Source organism: Lepidochelys kempii, chromosome 27, assembly GCF_965140285.1.
Source record: "Lepidochelys kempii isolate rLepKem1 chromosome 27, rLepKem1.hap1, whole genome shotgun sequence".
Taxonomy (NCBI): Eukaryota; Metazoa; Chordata; order Testudines; family Cheloniidae; genus Lepidochelys; species Lepidochelys kempii.
This window is the reverse complement of record NC_136406.1, coordinates 5593911-5611131: the sequence shown is the minus strand read 5'-3', so window position 1 is coordinate 5611131 and position 17221 is coordinate 5593911. Positions and strand designations below refer to the sequence as shown.

General features: G+C 42.4%; 1 long non-coding RNA gene across 1 annotated transcript in view; it reads left to right on the top strand.

Moving 5' to 3' along the window:
- Positions 1-15920, top strand: part of LOC140904068 (uncharacterized) — a 36362-nt gene extending 20442 nt beyond the window's left edge. The window contains exon 4 of the long non-coding RNA XR_012156429.1: positions 14990-15920. This is a non-coding gene — a long non-coding RNA (uncharacterized LOC140904068). The remainder of the gene's footprint in view (positions 1-14989) is intronic.
- The last annotated feature ends 1301 nt before the right edge of the window (positions 15921-17221 follow it).

The following is a 17221-nucleotide window of genomic DNA, read 5'->3' as shown; positions in this document are numbered from 1 at the left end:
CACCACTGTGTCATAGAATCAGAGAAGATCAGGGTTGGAAGAGACCTCAGGAGGTCATCTAGTCCAACCCCCTGCTCAAAGCAGGACCAACCCCAACTAAATCATAGTTAGGTTATGACACCTCTTTAAATGTCAATCTTCCCTAAGTCTTTTAAAATTGACTTAGGGTTCTCTGAAATTTGGTGTGCCTCAGGAGAGTGCAGGGTAGTAGAGTGACCCACATTTGCAGTGATTTGAGCCAGGGGTTCTGGAGATGGAAGCCCCCAGATATAGCCATTTTAATAAAAGTTTCTAGGTGGGGTTTTTTGCTCTGAGTTAGAGATCAAGCTGTTGATGAGCTATGGGTAAGAATGGTCGCAATCTTAGAATCATAGAATCTGTCCAGTTTTACCCAAGATAGTGCATGGGGCCCACTAAATCTTTGGGGAGTCCAAATTAAGAACAGTAAGATGGAGGTTGTGGAATCTCCATCATTGGAAATTTTTAAGAGGCAAACAGCTCTCAGGGTTGGTTTAGATTACACTTAGTCCTGCCATGAGTGCAGGGGACTGGACTAGATGACCACTCTAGGTCCATTCCAATCCTACAATTCTCTGAGTCCATGATTTAAGAAAATATACATTTTTACACTGTGTATGCACCATTACAGAAAAACAGCTAGAGGGTTTCCACTCCCACCATTTTATGACTTTTAAAACTCAACTTTTGTAAGTGCTTTAAAATAGGAATGGTTAGTCTGATGGCTTGGAAATCTGGTGGGCCTCCTGAGGGCGCAGAGTAGCATTAGTGATCCAAATTTTAAATTTGGGATCATTTGACCTAGGGGTCCCCGAGTTACAGGCTGCCCCCAAAAACTTGTTTCCTTCTGTACTGTTAAACCGAGAGGTACTAATGTCTGGGTGAATCACAGACCTCATTGAGGCAGGTGATTGTGAACTCACCCATCAGTTAACATAACTAAGGATAAGTCAATCACAATCCCCCACATTAGACAAAAGGAGTTTTGGAATAAGTGTCCGGAGGGTGCTATAATTTGTGAGTCATGGGTGGCAATTGGATTTTGATGACTAAGTCTTTGTGGCGGGAGGGGCAGAATTAGGCATGTGAACGTTTCCTGGGCAGAGAGCCGTATGGAGTCAGAGGAGTAGAGAAATAGAGCGGAGAGTGGTGTGGGGCTGCAGCGAGGGGAGAGGGGATTGTGCACCCGAAGCCTTCCCTCCAATGCCCTACACCCCCAGCTCTGCCCATGCACCCCAACTTTCCTGCATCCCCCAGCAATGCCAGTGCGCCCCAGCCTGCCTGAACTGCATAGCACCACAAGCCTTGCACACCCAGCTCTGCCAATGCACCCCAACCACTCTGGGTCCCAAGCTTCCTGCAGCTCAACCGCCCTGCAGTCTCAGCCCTGCCAATGTACCCCGATCACCCTGCACCTCAACCCCCTGTACCCCCCCAGCTCTGCCAGTGCATCCCAACCCTGTTGTCCTCTAATAACGAATGGGGAGGGCAAAAAGTGGTAAGATCTGAGCACTCAGTACAAAATTGAGAGGTTGAGAACAAAATTCATCAAGGAAGCAAAGGACATGAAGAGAAGACATTCTTGAATTGCCGGTACACCAATGCTAGGAGCTGGGTAAGAAACTAAGGGAGTTGGAATTGTTCATTTCTGAGCATACATTCGATCTAGTTGGCATTACAGAATGCTGGGGGATGATTAACATGCTTGGAATGTTAAAACTAGGGCCGTCAAGCGATTTAAAAAATTGTGATTAATCGTACTGTTAAACAGTAATAGAATACCATTTATTGAAATATTTTTGGATGTTTTCCACATTATCAAGTATATTGATTTCAGTTACAACACAGAATACAAAGTGTACAGTCCTCACTTTATTTTTGATGACAAATATTTGCACTGTAAAAAAGAAACAAACGAAATAGTATTTTTCAATTCACCCAATACAAGTACTGTAGTACTTTTTTATCATGAAAGTTGAACTTACAAATGTAGAATTATGTACAAAAAATAACTGCATTCAAAAATAAAACAATGTAAAACTTTAGAGCCTACAAATCCATTCAGTCCTACTTCTTGTTCAGCCAATCGCTCAGACAAACAAGTTTCTTTACATTTACAGGAGATAATGCTGTCCGCTTCTTGTTTACAGTGTCACCTGAAAGTGAGAACAGGCATTCGCATGGCACCATTGTAGCCAGCGTTGCAAGATATTTATGTGCCAGATGTTGTAAAGATTAATATGTCCCTTCATGCTTCGACCACCATTCTGAAGGACATGTGTCTCTGCTGATGACGGCTTTTGCTTGATAACAATCCAACGCAGTGTGGACCGACACATGTTCATTTTCATCATCTGAATCAGCCAGCAGAAGGTTGATTTTCTTTTTTGGTGGTTCAGGTTCTGTAGTTTCCACATTGGAATGTTGCTCTTTTAAGACTTCTGAAAGCATGTTCCACACCTCAGATTTTGGAAGGCACTTCAGATTCTTAAACCTTAGGTTGAGTGCTCTAGTTATCTTTAGAAATCTCACACTGGTACCTTCTTTGCGTTTTGTCAAATCTGAGGTGAAAGTGTTCTTAAAACAAACATGTGCTGGGCCATCATCAAAGTCTGCTATAACATGAAATATATGGCAGAATGTGGGTAGAACACAGAACAGGAGACATATAATTCTATCCCAAGGAGTTCAGTCACAAATTTAATTAATGCATTAATTTTTTAACAAGCATCATCAGCATGGAAGCATGTCCTCTGTAATGGTTGCCAAAGCATGAAGAGGCATACAGATGTTTAGCATATCTGGCACGTAAATACCTTGCAACGCCAGTTACAAAAGTGGCATGCAAACATCTGTTCTCACTTTCAGGTGACATTGTAAATAAGAAGTGGGCAGCATTATCTCCCTTAAATGTAAACAAACTTGTTTGTCTCAGTGATTGGCTGAACAAGAGGTAAGACTGAGTGGACTTGTAGGCTCTAAAGTTTTATATTTTTTTGGCTTTGAGTGCATTTATGTAACAAAAAAACCTGTGTTTGTAAATTGCACTTTCACGATAAAGAGATTGCACTACAGTACTTGTATGAGATTAATTGAAAAATACTATTTTGTTTATCACTTTTACAGTGCAAATATTTGTAATCAAAATAATAATATAAAGTGAGCACTGTACACTTTGTATTCTGTGTTGTAATTTAAATCAATATATTTGAAAATGTAGAAAAAGCATCCAAAATATTTAATACATTTCAGTTGGTATTCTATTATTTAACAGTGCGATTAAAACTGATCAATTGTGATTAATTTTTTAAATCACGATTAATTTTTTCGAGTTAATCACATGAATTAACTGCAATTAATTGATAGCCCTAGTTAAAATCAATGGTTATAACCTATTTAGGAAGAATCAAATGGTCAAAAGGGGAGGGGAAGTGGCACTCTATTTCAAAAATGGCATTACCTGTTTTCAAGTCACTGATAGCTTGGAAAAAAATCTTGAATGCTTATGGATCAAAGAACAAGATGGCGTCTTAGTCAATGTCTGCTTCAGACCACCAAATGATACTAGGGAACAGGATGACCATCTCCTTACATACCTATCTATAATGTGTAGGAACAAAGGCATGATCATGGGTGACTTCACTTTGAGTAACATGTGCTGGAGGTGTCACACTGCCAGTACTAAAACATCCTTGCAATTTCTAAATATTATAGATGAACATTTCCTAACTGAAAAAACATTGCATTCAACTCAAGAGAATTCTATATTAGACCTCGTCTTGACAGATAAAGAGGAAATGATGACAGATCTAAAAATTAATGGCAGTTTAGTACAAGTGATCATGACTTGATCACATTTATAATGTGCCAACAGAATGAAGTCCAGACCAGTGATAAATATACTTGATGCTTTAAATGAGCCAGTTTCACAAAGCTGAAACCAACAATGAGCCAAATCAGCTAGGAAGAAGACTTTAATAATAAAAATGTGAATGATAAATGGGAATTGTTTAAGAACACTTCACTAGATCCCCCCAAAAGCCACAATCTAACAATCAAGGAAGCAGGACATATTGGTTAAAAACAAACTTGGCTTAGAGACTGAAGCAGCTATAAAAATAATAAAAATATAAAATATAACAAATGGAAGAAAGGGGAAGTTGACAGTAATGAATATAATCAGAGGTTATGAACTGTATAAAATTGATAAAGGAAGCAAAGAAGCAATCTATGGCCAGTAAAGTTAAGGACATTACAAATAAGCGTTTTTGAAAGTATATTAGGAACAAAAAGCATCCCAACAACGGCAATGGTGGAATTAGTAAGAATAATGCAGAAGCGTTCAATACATATTTCTGTTATGTGTTTGGGGAAAACAGATTAAGTAGCTGGATCAGGTGATAACACTCTTGCCATTCCACTGGTATCTCAGGAGGATGTTAAACAGCAACTACTAAAGTTAGACATTTTAAAATTAACGGGTATGGATAATTTGCATCCAGTAGTTTTAAAACAGCTGACTGAGGGGCTCACTGGACTATTAATGCTGATATGGGACTTGATTAAGAAAGAACTAAAGGAGGGTAATATAATTAATGGCCATCAACATGGGTTTATAGAAAATAGATCCGGTTAGACTAATATTAGATCTTTTTTGATGAGGTTACTGGTTTGACATTTTGATAAGGGTAATAATGATATCGATGTAATACACTTAGATTTGACTTGGGGGCACATGACATTTTGATCACAAAACTTGAAAGATATAAAATAAACATGGCCCACATTAAATAGATTATAAACTGGCAAGCTGATAGATCTCAGCATATAAGTATAAACTGGGAATCATCATCAAATAGTAGGTTTCTTGGTCCTGGGATGTTTACATTTTTATTAATGATCTGGTGGTCTCAAAATGTAATTATAAATAGGGAATTGTCATTGAACTGGTGTGTTACTAGTGGGTTCCTGGGGAGATTGATTCTTGCCCCTGTGCTATTTAACATTTTATTAATGACTTGAAAGAAAACATAAAATCATTATTGGTAAAATTTGAAGATGACACAAAAATCCGGGAAGTGGTAAATAATGAAGAGAACATGTCACTGATTCCAAGTGATCTGGATCACTTGGTACACTAGATACAAGCAAACAGTAGGTGTTTTAATATGGCTAAATGTAAATGTATATGTCTAGGAATAAACACAGATTGGGGGACTATATCCTAGGAAGGAGTGACTTTGAAAAAGTTTTGGGGGTCATGGTGGATAGTCAGCTGACCATGAGCTCCCAGTGTGACTCTGTGGCCAAAAGAACTAATGCAATCCTGGGATCGATAAATAGGGGAATCTTGAGTAGGAGTAGAGAGATTATCTTCACTCTGTATTTGGCCCTAGTGTGACCATTGCTGGAATCCTGTGTCCAGTTCTGGTGTCCACAATTCAAGAAGGATGTTGATAAATTGGAGACGGTTCAGAAAAGAGCCACAAGAATGATTAAAGGATTAGAAAACCTGCCTTACAGTGGTAGACTCAAGGAGGTCAAACTATTTAGCTTAACAAATAAAAGGTTGAAGGGTGACCTGAGTATAGTGTATAAATACTTACATGGGGAACAAATTGTAAGTAATGGGCTGTTCAGTCTAGTAGAGAAAGGTACAACATGATCCAGTGGCTGGAAGTTGAAGACAGGCAAATTCACACTGGAAATAAGACATCAGTTTTTAACAGAGAGGGTAGTTAATCATGGGTACAATTTACCAAGGGTTGTGGTGGAGTCTCTGCCACTGGCAATTTTTATATCAAGACTGGATGTTTTTCTAAATTATTTTGGGGGCAGTTCTCTGGCATGTGTTGTACAGGAGATCAGACTAGGTGATCATAATGGTCCCTTCTGGCCTTGGAATCTAGGAATCTTGTCTGCAACTCTGGCCAGCACAAGATGCCCTAGCGGAAGATGCAAGAAACCCCATACTAGGGAGATGTGGGATAATCTGTAGCTATGAAGGACTCACCCTAATCCTTAATGGTTAGGGATTGTAGCACGAAGATTTATATCCCTTCCAAAATGTTTGATAGAATTAACTATTCTAACTCTCATTGTTCTCAATATCCAAGTGCAATTTCTCTTTGAATCTTGCTAAATTCTTGGCCTCAACAATATCCTGTGGTAGTGAGTTCCACTGTCTCATTTCACACAGTGTATAAAAGTGTTTTATTGGTTTTGAATTTATCACCTCTCAAATTAATTGATTACCCCCTTTATCATGTGTTATGAGTAAGGCTACGATTTTATCACAGAGGTCGCAGAAGTCGCAGAATCTGTGATTTCCAGAAACCTCCGTGACTTCAGCCCATGGTGGCTGGGAGCTGCAGGGTCCCCCCACCGGGGGCGGTGACTGGGAGCTGTGGTGCCCCAGGAACTCCGAGTGGCGGCAAGGGAACCCCATAGCTCCAATCTGCAGGCGGTGGGGGACCCTTGAGCTCCCAGCCCCCACAGGTGTTGGGTGCCCCCAGAGCTCTGAACAGGGCCCTGCAGCTGCCCAGCCACTGCAGGCAGTGTGGGGACCCTGCAGCTAAGCTCCCCATTTTGTCATGGATATTTTTAGTAATTGCCCATGATCTGTCTGTGACTTTTACTAAAAATATCCATGACAAAATCTTAGCCTTAGTTATGAGACAGGGAAACCAGAAGCTCAAGATCATTCACTACTTTATGTATTTTTATCATGCCTCCTTTTACTTGTCTCCTCTCTTAGGTAACAATCCCAATCTATTCTCTCTCTCTTCATATGAGAACTTTTCCAGGCCCTTGATCTTTCTCATCAGCCTTCTCTGAACCCCTCAAACCCGACAATATCCTTTTTTAGATGGGGTAACCCGTGCTGCACACAGCATCCAGATGAGACTGCACCTTTGCGTTATATAAAGGCATTAGAATAGTCTCTGTGCTAGTCTCCATCCCGTTGCTTAAGCATCCTGTATCTTGTGAGCTGCTTTGACTGCCGCAGCACATTGAGTAGAGGGTTCACTGAGGTGTCCTCAGTGGTGCCCCAGTCTCTTTTTCTGCAGCCTGTTTTTAGAATGGAAAAGCAGGGGTGGAGAATTGAGAGATTAAACAAGACAGAGCAGAAAGCTTTGAATTTTTCCCTTAATACTCAGCCATTTAATGACTAGTTTGATGACAAGCATGAAATTAAATAGACAAAGGAAATTCTCAAGTGTCTGGGAAGCAGATAATCAGGCTTTGCCTGGGACAGCATGAGATAGTGTATATTAAAGACTGAGTGAGGTTCTGCTTTGTCTGTGAGGTTGGTTTAACGCCGTGGCTGCCTGGGTTGGCCCTGGAATCTGACTGCTGATTTCTGCTGGTCTGACTTTGAGTGTACACCAGAGCTCTCTAATGGCCAACTCCTGAGGTTCTGGCTTAGATTTTACTCAGTCCTTAAAAAGGCAAAACTCCCAGTGAAGTTAGTGGGAACTGCAGTTGCTCAGCATCTTTGAAAATCAGGTTACTTATTTAGGTGCCTAAGTATAGATTTTGGTGCTTAATTTTAGCCCCACAGGTTTGAACATTTTGGCCTGAGTAAAGAATGAGTTAGGGCCTAAGAAATGTGCCCAAACACTTAGGCTTAGATCCTCAAAGGCATTTAGGTGTCTAACTCCCACTGATTTCAGAAGCCACTTAAGAAATCTACAGTGGGTGAGACATAATTAAATGAGAATGTCAGAATAGGGGTGGGAGAGGGACATGGGGAACAGTGCTGGAGACTGGGGGTGCCACAGGACCTGGCCTTGAGCTTTTGGGCCCAGGATTTAAAGACTTGATCCAAGCTGAACGAAATAGAGAGGAGACTAAAATGATTGATAGAAACGGGGACCATGCAATCGTCCAATGTGACTGTAAGGCACAATGAGGCAGGCAATGCACTCAGGTGCAGAACAACACGCACCACAGGAGTGGCACTGCAGGGAGAGCAGGGCCCAGCAGGTCTCATGGAGCTGGTTTGGAATTTTCCAACAAAATGGTTTTCTGTTGGGAAATGCTGATTCATCGAAACCAAGCCTGTTTGTGGGAAAGGGTCAATTTCTACGACTTTCCTGAGTTTGAAATTTTTTGAAAAAAGAATCTGGAAATGGTTGAAATTTAACATTTTAAAAACAAAAATTTCATTTTTCATTTCAAAACAACTTCTTGTTTAAAAACTTCAGTTAAAGCAAAAATAAAAAATTAATGGACCCAGTCTGAATTTTTTTTTTTTTGGTCAGCTTATGAACATTTTTGAGATTTCAACTTTTTATCTCAGTTCATGACAGGATTTTTTTTTTTTTTTTTGAAATCTTGGCGATTCTCTCAGGCTGGGAAAAACTATTTCCCACCTTGGTGTGATACATATAAATGGGGGCAGGGGTGGCAGACCTTGTCCATCTGCCATTCAGTCATGGAGGTGAGAGGGCCAGGGGAGGAGAGCGCTGCTCAGGGATGCTGCTCCTGAGCCCAGAAAGGCCAGACTAGAGGCCCTTATGTCTGACAGTGTAATAGACTCAGAAATTCTTTGAGCCTTATGTGCAGCCTGAAGCTATTCAAGAACTCAAAGCCCAGACATACACCCACAAAGGGTTAGCTTTTAATGAATGTTAAATGTTTGCAGAGACCTTTGACCTGCGTTAATGCTGCTGTTGACCAGCCAAGGGCTCAGTAATCAGTGACCACACATTAGGCTCAGCTGCTCACTTCAGTGCTCAGGGCAGTGCTAAGGCTCAGCGGCTTGGGCAGGGGCCCGGTCAATGGTTTTAAGGGTATTTTGCAAGGGCTGCCTGCTAAAAAAAGCCCTTCTGCGTAGAGCATCAGTGAGCTCTTCAACCTTCCCAGTCAGTTACTCAGCAGATTTGAAGGGGGTTAAAGCAATGGTGCATGGCATTTGTGGCTGATTTGTTCTACGCAGCAGACAAAATGAATTGGAGAACCATGCTGGGAAGGAAAGATGTGCATTTAAAATGTCCCTGAATGGCAAGGGGAGGCAGGGGGAAAAGGCTTCTTCTGAACTCTCAAAGGCATTGAGCTCCAGCCCCAGTCTTGGTCAATAGCTGAACCTTATCCAGATACATAAAGAGAAAGAATTTTGAAAATTCTAACTGTATAACTAACCGCAGGGTCTTCTTATTGCAGTTTTTTTCAGACTGGTAATCCATGGTCATTTTAGTCACCTAAAATAGCATGGTGATCTGCTATACACACCAGATTGCACAAAGATAGATCCATTCCCATCCCAAGATCATAGAATCATAGAAGATTAGGGTTGGAAGGGACCTCAGGAGGTCATCTAGTCCTACCCCCTCCTCAAAGCAGGACCAATCCCCAACAAAATCATCCCAGCCAGGGCTTTGTCAAGCCTGACCTTAAAAACCTCTAAGGATGGAGATTCCACCACCTCTCTAGGTAACCCATTCCAGTGCTTCATCACCCTCCTAGATGGCAGAGTGGCGGGGCTTATGCTGGCTCTGCTGTGAGGATTGATAGACCTCAGTCTCCAGGGCTGTCAACCTGGCAACCAGCACAAAATTCATGTAAAAACTGGTTTTAAAAAAGGAAGTGATGCGTAGAGCAGATGTATGGAAAACTAGTAGTAATGGGAACAGCCCACCTCCCTTAGTTTTAAGACAAAAGCAAGGATGGAGTAAAATTCTGACCTTCATACCATCCGGGTATCCCCACTGAAATGAATGGGTACCTCAGAAGCAGAATGTGGTCCGTGGCTCTGCCTGTGACTCTGGGCAAGGGTAAATTAGAAGGATTTGCATTTTGGGAGTCCTAGCGGCTGCTGTTCTGGGAGCTGCACAGGGGCTTGATGGAAGGTCTGTGCTTTAGAGCACAGAGGAGACCTCCAGCCAGAGTCCAGACATCTGTGGAATCTGCAGAGAAGATCGAACATGTGCCCCTCCATGCATGCACGTTACATGGGGAAGCAGGGATGGGCCATCCTTATGCCTATCCTAACCGAGTCCCCGCAAATCCTACTCACACCATAGTGCGTCAGAGCAGACCCTGAGTCACTGATTCTACGCTGGCACCTCGCCAGAACGGCAAAGGCTGGACAAAACCATGCAACGTGTTCCTACCCTAGCATCTTCCTTGATCAATTAATAGAAATGGCCAATTGTTGACAATTCACCATCAATAATCACCTGCCATTAGTGAGATTTGTTGCAACCCTGCAGTTAGTCTAGGATACGTTTTAGGATCCTAAGGGCCACACTAGAGGCAACCCTGTTATGTCCAGCTTTTCAAGGGAGGGTGGGGGACTGAAATTGTCTTCAGTAGTGTCACCACAACATTCAACAGTTTAATGATATCTCAGCTCATTGCAGTATCTGTGGGCCCCTCGGTGATACATATGATGGTAGGATAAAACATAAGGACGTAAGAATGGCCATACTGGGTCAGACCAATTCTCCGTCTAACCCTGTCTTCTGACAATGACCAATGTCAGGTGCCCCAGAGCGAATGAACAGAACAGGGAATCATCAAGTGATCCATCCCCTGTCACTCACTTCCAGCTTCTGGGAAACAGTGGCTAGGGACACTTCAGAGCACAGTTTTGCATTCCTGCATCCTGACTAATAGCCATTGATGGACCTATCCTTCATGAACTTATCTAGTTCTTTTTTTAACCTTATTATAGTCTTGGCCTTCACAACATCCTCTGACAAAGAGTTCCACAGGTTGACTGTCTGTTGTGTGAAGAAAAACTTCCTTTTGTTTGTTTAAAACCTGCTGCCTATTGATTTCATTTGGTGACCCCTAGTTCTTGTGTTATAAGAAGGACTAAATAATACTTCCCTATTTACTCTCTCCACACCAGTCATGATTTTATAGACCTCTGTCATATCCCAACTTAGTCATCTCTTTTCCTAGCTGAAAAGTCCCAGTCTTATTAATCTCTCCTCATATGGCAGCCTTTCCATACCTCTAATAATTTTTGTTGCCATTTTCTGTACCTTTTCCAGTTCCAGTATATCTTTTTTGAGATAGGGCAACCAGATCTGCACACAGTATTCAAGCTGTGGGCGTACCATGGATTTATATACAGGCAATACGATATTTTCTTTCTTATTATAATATCTATCCCTTTCCTAATGATGCCCTAACATTCTGTTCACTTTTTTGATTGCTGCTGCACATTGAGTGGATGTTTTCAGAGAACTATTCACAATAACGCCAAGATCTCTTTCTAGCGTGGTAAAGGCTAATTTAGACCCCATCATTTTATATGTATAGTTGGGATTATGTTTTCCAATGTGCATTACTTTGCATTTATCAACATTGAATTTCATCTGCCATTTTGTTGCCCAGTCACCCAGTTTTGAGCGATCCCTTTGTAGCTCTTCGCAGTCTGCCTGGGACTTGAATAGTTTTGTATCATTTGCAAATTTTGCCATCTCATTGTTTACCCCTTTTACCAGATCATTTATGGATATGTTGAATAGGTCTGGTCCCAGTACAGACCCTTGGGGGACACCACTATTTACCTCTCTCCATTCTGAAAACTGACCTTTATTCCTACCCTTGTTGTCTATCTTTTTAACCAGTTACTGATCTATGGGAGGACCTTCCCTCTTATCTCATGACAGCTTACATTGCTTAATGCCTTTGGTGAGGGAGCTTGTTGAAGGCTTTCTGAAAATCCAAGGACACTATATCCACTGGATCCCTCTTGTCCACATGCTTGTTGACTCCCTCAAAGAATTCTAGTAGATTGGTGAGGCATGATTTCCCTTTACAAAAACCATATTGACTCTTCCCCAACAAATCATGTTCATCTATATGTCTGATAAGTCTGTTCTTTTCTATAGTTTCAACCAATTTGCCTGGTACTGAAGTCAGGCTTACTGGCCTGTAACTGCCGGGATCACATCTGGACCCTTTTAAAAAAATAGGTGTCACATTAGCGACCCTCCCGTCACTGGGTAAAGAAGCTGATTTAAATGACAGGTTACAGGCGACAGTTCGTAGTTCTGCGTTTTCACATTTGAGTTCCTTCAGAACTCTTGTGTGAATCCCATCTGGTCCTGGCGACTTATTACTGTTTATCAGTTTGTTCCAAAACCTCCTCCTATTGACACCTCAATCTGAGCCAGTTCCTCAGATTTGTCACCTAAAAGGAATGGCTCAGGTCTGGGGATCTCCCTCATAGCCTACCTCAGCTGTGAAGACTGATGCAAAGAATTAATTTGGTTTCTCTGCAATGAACTTAACTTCCCTGAGTGCTCCTTTAGCATCTCGATGGTCCAGTGGCCCCACTGGTTGTTTAGCAGACTTTCTGCTTCTGATGTAATTGAAAAAAAATTCTGTTACTTTTTGAGTCTGGCTAGCTGTTCTTCAGATTCTTTTTTGGCCTTCCCAATTATATTTTTACACTTTGCTTGCCAGAGTTTAATGCTCCTTTCCATTTTCCTCAATAGGATTTAACTTCCACTTTTTAAAGGATGCCTTTTTGCCTCTCACTGCTTCTTTTACTTTGTTGGTCCTATTACTATGTTTGTTAGTCTGGGGTATACATTTAAATTGAGCCTCTATTATGGTGTCTTTAAAAAGTTTCCATGCAGCTTGCAGGGATTTCACTTTTGACACTGTACCTCTTAATTTCTGTTTAACTAACCTTCTCCTTTTTGTGTAGTTCCCCTTTCTGCTGCGGTATTCCCCCCCCCCCCACAGGGATGTTTAATTTTATTATGTTATGGTCACTATTACCAAGCAGTCCAGCTATATTCACCTCTGGACCAGATCCTAAGCTCCTTTTAGGACTAAATCAAGAATTGCCTCTTCTTGGTGCATTCCAGGACTAGCTGCTTCAAGAAGCGGTCATTTAAGGTGTCCAGAAACTTTATCTCTGCATCCCGTCCTGAGGTGACACATATGCAGTCAATATAGGGATAGTTGAAATCCCCCATTATTATTGAGTTTATTATTTTTATAGCCTCTCTAATCTCCCTGAGCCTTTCACAGTCACTATCACCATCCTGGTCAGGTGGTTGGTAATATATCCCTACTGCTATATGCTTATTATTCAAGCATGGAATTTCTATCCAGAAAGATTCTGTGGTACAGTTTGGTTCATTTAAGTTTTTTACTTCATTTGACTCTAAGCTTTCTTTCACGTAGAGTAACACTCCCCCACCAGCACGATCTATCTATCTATCTAATCTATCTATCTATCTATCTATTTACACTGCACTTATCACCCTGCTTCACAGGTCCCTGGCATTTAAGGCTTGGCCAGGAATCATGTCCCAGAGGTGTTTGTAAATTCACTACCTGAGACACTATCTGGCCCTTGTACTTGAAGCAGGTGATGTGCTGTTCTCCTAAGGTCTGAATTCCTCTTCTTTGGAGACAAAGATGCCATGAACTCCAGGGATTAGGGAGAGAAGTGGTCAGTTGTTTCTAGTAGGATGCACCCCAGCTCTTGTCTTGCTAACCTTCACAGGCACCCAGGCACCTTCATAGCTTCCGCAAAACCATCAGTTAGAACTTCTCTTATCATTCTTTGTATCACAGGAGCACCCCTGGCCCAGTGAAATCATGTCCCCACTGGGCTAGGGGCTCTCTATGTATACAGTAAGAGAGAGACACTGCAGTCAAAGGATGCACCTGGGGAGCTGAGGCACCGGGGGTTGTGGAGCCATATAGAGCTTTGGACCAGATTATTCATGTGCTTGGCACCCACAATGAGGGTGAGATATTTCAAGAGAACTTGCACCCATTTAAACATCTAGAGAAGAGCCAGATTTTCAACATCCCATGTGCTAAGCAATTTTGAAAAGCGATTTGCCAAAGGTCACCAGGGAGTCTTTGGCTGAGCGAGGAATCAAACCAATGGCTACGTCCATGCTGCAGCTAGGAGATGTGATTCACAGCTCAGTACATGTGGGAGCTCTGCTTCAGCCAGGATGCTAAAAGTAACAGGGTAGCCACAGTGGCACAGACAGCAGCTTGGACTAGTTTCCCAAGTGCAACCTCATCTGAGATCCTAGGTACGTCCTCAGATGGTTCATCCCAGCTACTGCCCAGGCTGCTGCAGCCACGCAGCTATCTTGAGCAGAGTTAGCACGTCTACATCTACCTAATCTGGGTATGAATCCTACCAGGGGTGGTGTAGTTCTACCCAGAGACTCCTGAGTCTCCAACCACTCCTTTAAACACAGGTCCATCCTGTTTACAGGAAGTGAGTAATTTGTGATTGATAAGGCCTGTGGAAAAGGCCAGGGCAGTATTTAGTTCTCTAATAACGGATATGTCAGATGTTAAAAGCACATATTAAAGCAACTTTAAAGAGCAAATAATTTTGTTCAAATTTCAAAAATGTCAAACAGTTTCATTCTGCTGTGTTTCAAAATAGGTTGACTTTCCATTTGTCAGCATGTTCATCATTCTGGTTTCATCCCCTCATTTAAAATTTCAAAATCTATTTAATTTTTGAAATGTTTATGTTGTAAAAGGATCCGACTATGTGACTAAACTGACCATTCCAAATTAGGACTAAGGAGAAGAGTGAAACTGGACTCAGGAAAGAAGATTAAAAACAAATACAGGATAAAAAAAACGACCCAAAAACCAAAAACTGGGTTTGTGGAACATTTTTAGGACATCAATCATTGCTGAAAAGTGGTGACATTTTGTCCAAAAAATTGTTTTTAAGAAAATATTTTCACCAGCTCCTGTTCACAGTCATAAACCCCATGGTAACTTTATTTTGTTTTAGCTTATTGGATAGTCTGTTATTATTTTGCATGTAATTTACAGATTTTCAGCATTTATGCTGAACACAGAGAACCTGTCACTTACTATGTTTGTATATCATGTGGGCCCCTGAACTGGCTGAGATTCTGATGCTAGCGCAATATAAATGTTAAATAATAATAATAATAATAATAAGAGAAGCCACAATTGCTTTTGTTTTCCATGAATTTAGTTCTGATGGAAGTTCCCTTGCAACTGAAGTCCTCTGCCGATACCACAGACAGCAGCTGTGCAAGCATCCTACAACACGACCACCCCCTGCCAACATGCCTCATCCCAGATCAGGAGGCACCATCTCCAAGGGTACTTCAGACGCCATGGCTCAGCCAGTGTTTTTCCTCTCTAGAGACACCCAATGAAAGTGTCCATTGGGACCAGCTGTGGTGGCAGCTTTTGGAATTGGGTGGAGACCCGGGCTGGTTCTGAATCCCATTACCAACCCCCTGATTCTCTTACTGCGATGAGAACCCAGGAAATCTTTGCATGCATTTGCTGTGCATCCCATAGCTCTGCGTTATGCAATGCTCGAATCAGCTTTGTCTTGAGCGGACAGTTGACCACATCACAAAAGCCATCAAGGTGGCAGCCTCTGCTCAAAAGAAACAGGCCTGGGAAAGAAGGAGTGGTGCGGATCAAGAACAAAGTGCGTTAGAGGATCTGCATAAAAGAAAACTTACACCAGCCTGCACTGTGCCTGGTGAAAGTAGGACTAACTGAACATTAGAGAGGAGTCCAAAAGCAACATTCAGAAGCAGATGTTGATCCAAGATCTGTAACTGCCAGGCTGTTTGGATCTGGAGTTCTGGTTCAGGCTCCTTGCTAATGAAACCAGAGTGTATTTTTAAAAAGAAAGGAAACTGTGTATGTATTTCAGTGTAAAATTATGAGACCCTCTTAAATTAACACTCAAAAATGGATCCAGCCTCGTTAAAAGAATAAAGAACCAGTGCAGCGAAGGGTGAAATGCAGTAGGAAACTGACCTGATAAAGGGATAATCCTGGTCAATGAATAACATTTTCCATGCACTGATGCAAACTACATAATGCATAGTTCATAAAGCAGCAGTGGCAGCTTCTGTAACAAATCTCTTCTATGGGAATGGTAGACTTGAATAAAGTTGATCTAGGGTAAAATTTTCAGTAGCCCCTAAGTGACTCAGGAATGTAAGTCCCATTTTCAAAAGTAACTAAATTACATCTGCAAATGGGATTTAGGCTCACGAGTCACTTAGGTGCTATTGAAAATGCCAACAAGGAAACCATGAGGTCTAGTGGTCAGACCAGGTGAGACTGGGAGTTCAGACTCTGAGGTTCTGTTCCTTGCTCTGAAATGTATTGTGTATAATGGCTGCCAAAGAAAACTGAAAGCCAGAACTCCTGGGTTCATCTTCTGGCTGGGCCACTGGCTATGCGTGTGACCTTAAGCAAGTCTCTTCATCTCTCTGTGATTCCCTTTTCTTAGCTGCTCAATGGATCCTACCTCCCAGAGGGGCCGCAAAGAGTTGTTCATTAATCAAATCCTCAAGCTCCCTGGATGGAAGGTGTCTCATAATGGGCCAAGCCTTAGGCCCATGGAAATCAATGGACATTTTGCTATTGACTTCAGTGAGGCATGGCTTTGCTTCAAGAGGCTTTTAGCATAATGGTGGAAGGGGGGGACGGAGGAGCACTGAGGAAAATTGAGCCCCTCCTTCCTAATCAGGGACACAGTGACACCTTTGGAACCAGAGCAGAGAGAAGAGCTGAGCAGATGTGAAGCCTGGAGTTCCTCTTGGTCAGCTCGCCGGCCATGCGGGCTCCAAAGCCCTGCTGAATGGGATGACTTAGGAGGGAGGGAGGGAGGGGGGCTTCATCCTCTGAGGTTTACACTTCTGAGTACCTGCCTCTTAACAGCCTCTCTCCTGCGGCTCTCCTGCTGGCGGAAGCAGCCGGATCATTTTTGAGGTCAGATCATGGAATTTTAGCTGGAGGCGCTTTGTGTCTCAGGAGAGCCCCGCTGGTTTGTTCGGCTGAGAGATCTAAGGGGGGGCCGCTGCAGCAGAAATGGCTTGTTTGGGCCATAGGCCGCCTGCCCTGGATCTGCTCCAGCACATTCATGCAGGCCCCCCACTGTCTTGTTTAATCTTTCATGCAGCTCCAGTTGCCCTAGGCTGGACACTTCAGTGAGGCAGCTTGATAGAAGTGATGATTAGCTCCGCACCCCTCTGTGCTATGCTGGCGACTGGGAAATGTACGTCTAATGGCCAACCCTTCACCAATCCCCAGCCATGCCCCTGAGGGCAGCAGGGGTCATTAGCGGCCGCTTGCATTGGAGGGGCGTGCTGTTTGTCTCATTCTCTTGCTCAAAGGCACATGAAAGAGCTACAGGTGCAGCAGATCTGACCTGCCTGTTCCTGCTGGGTGC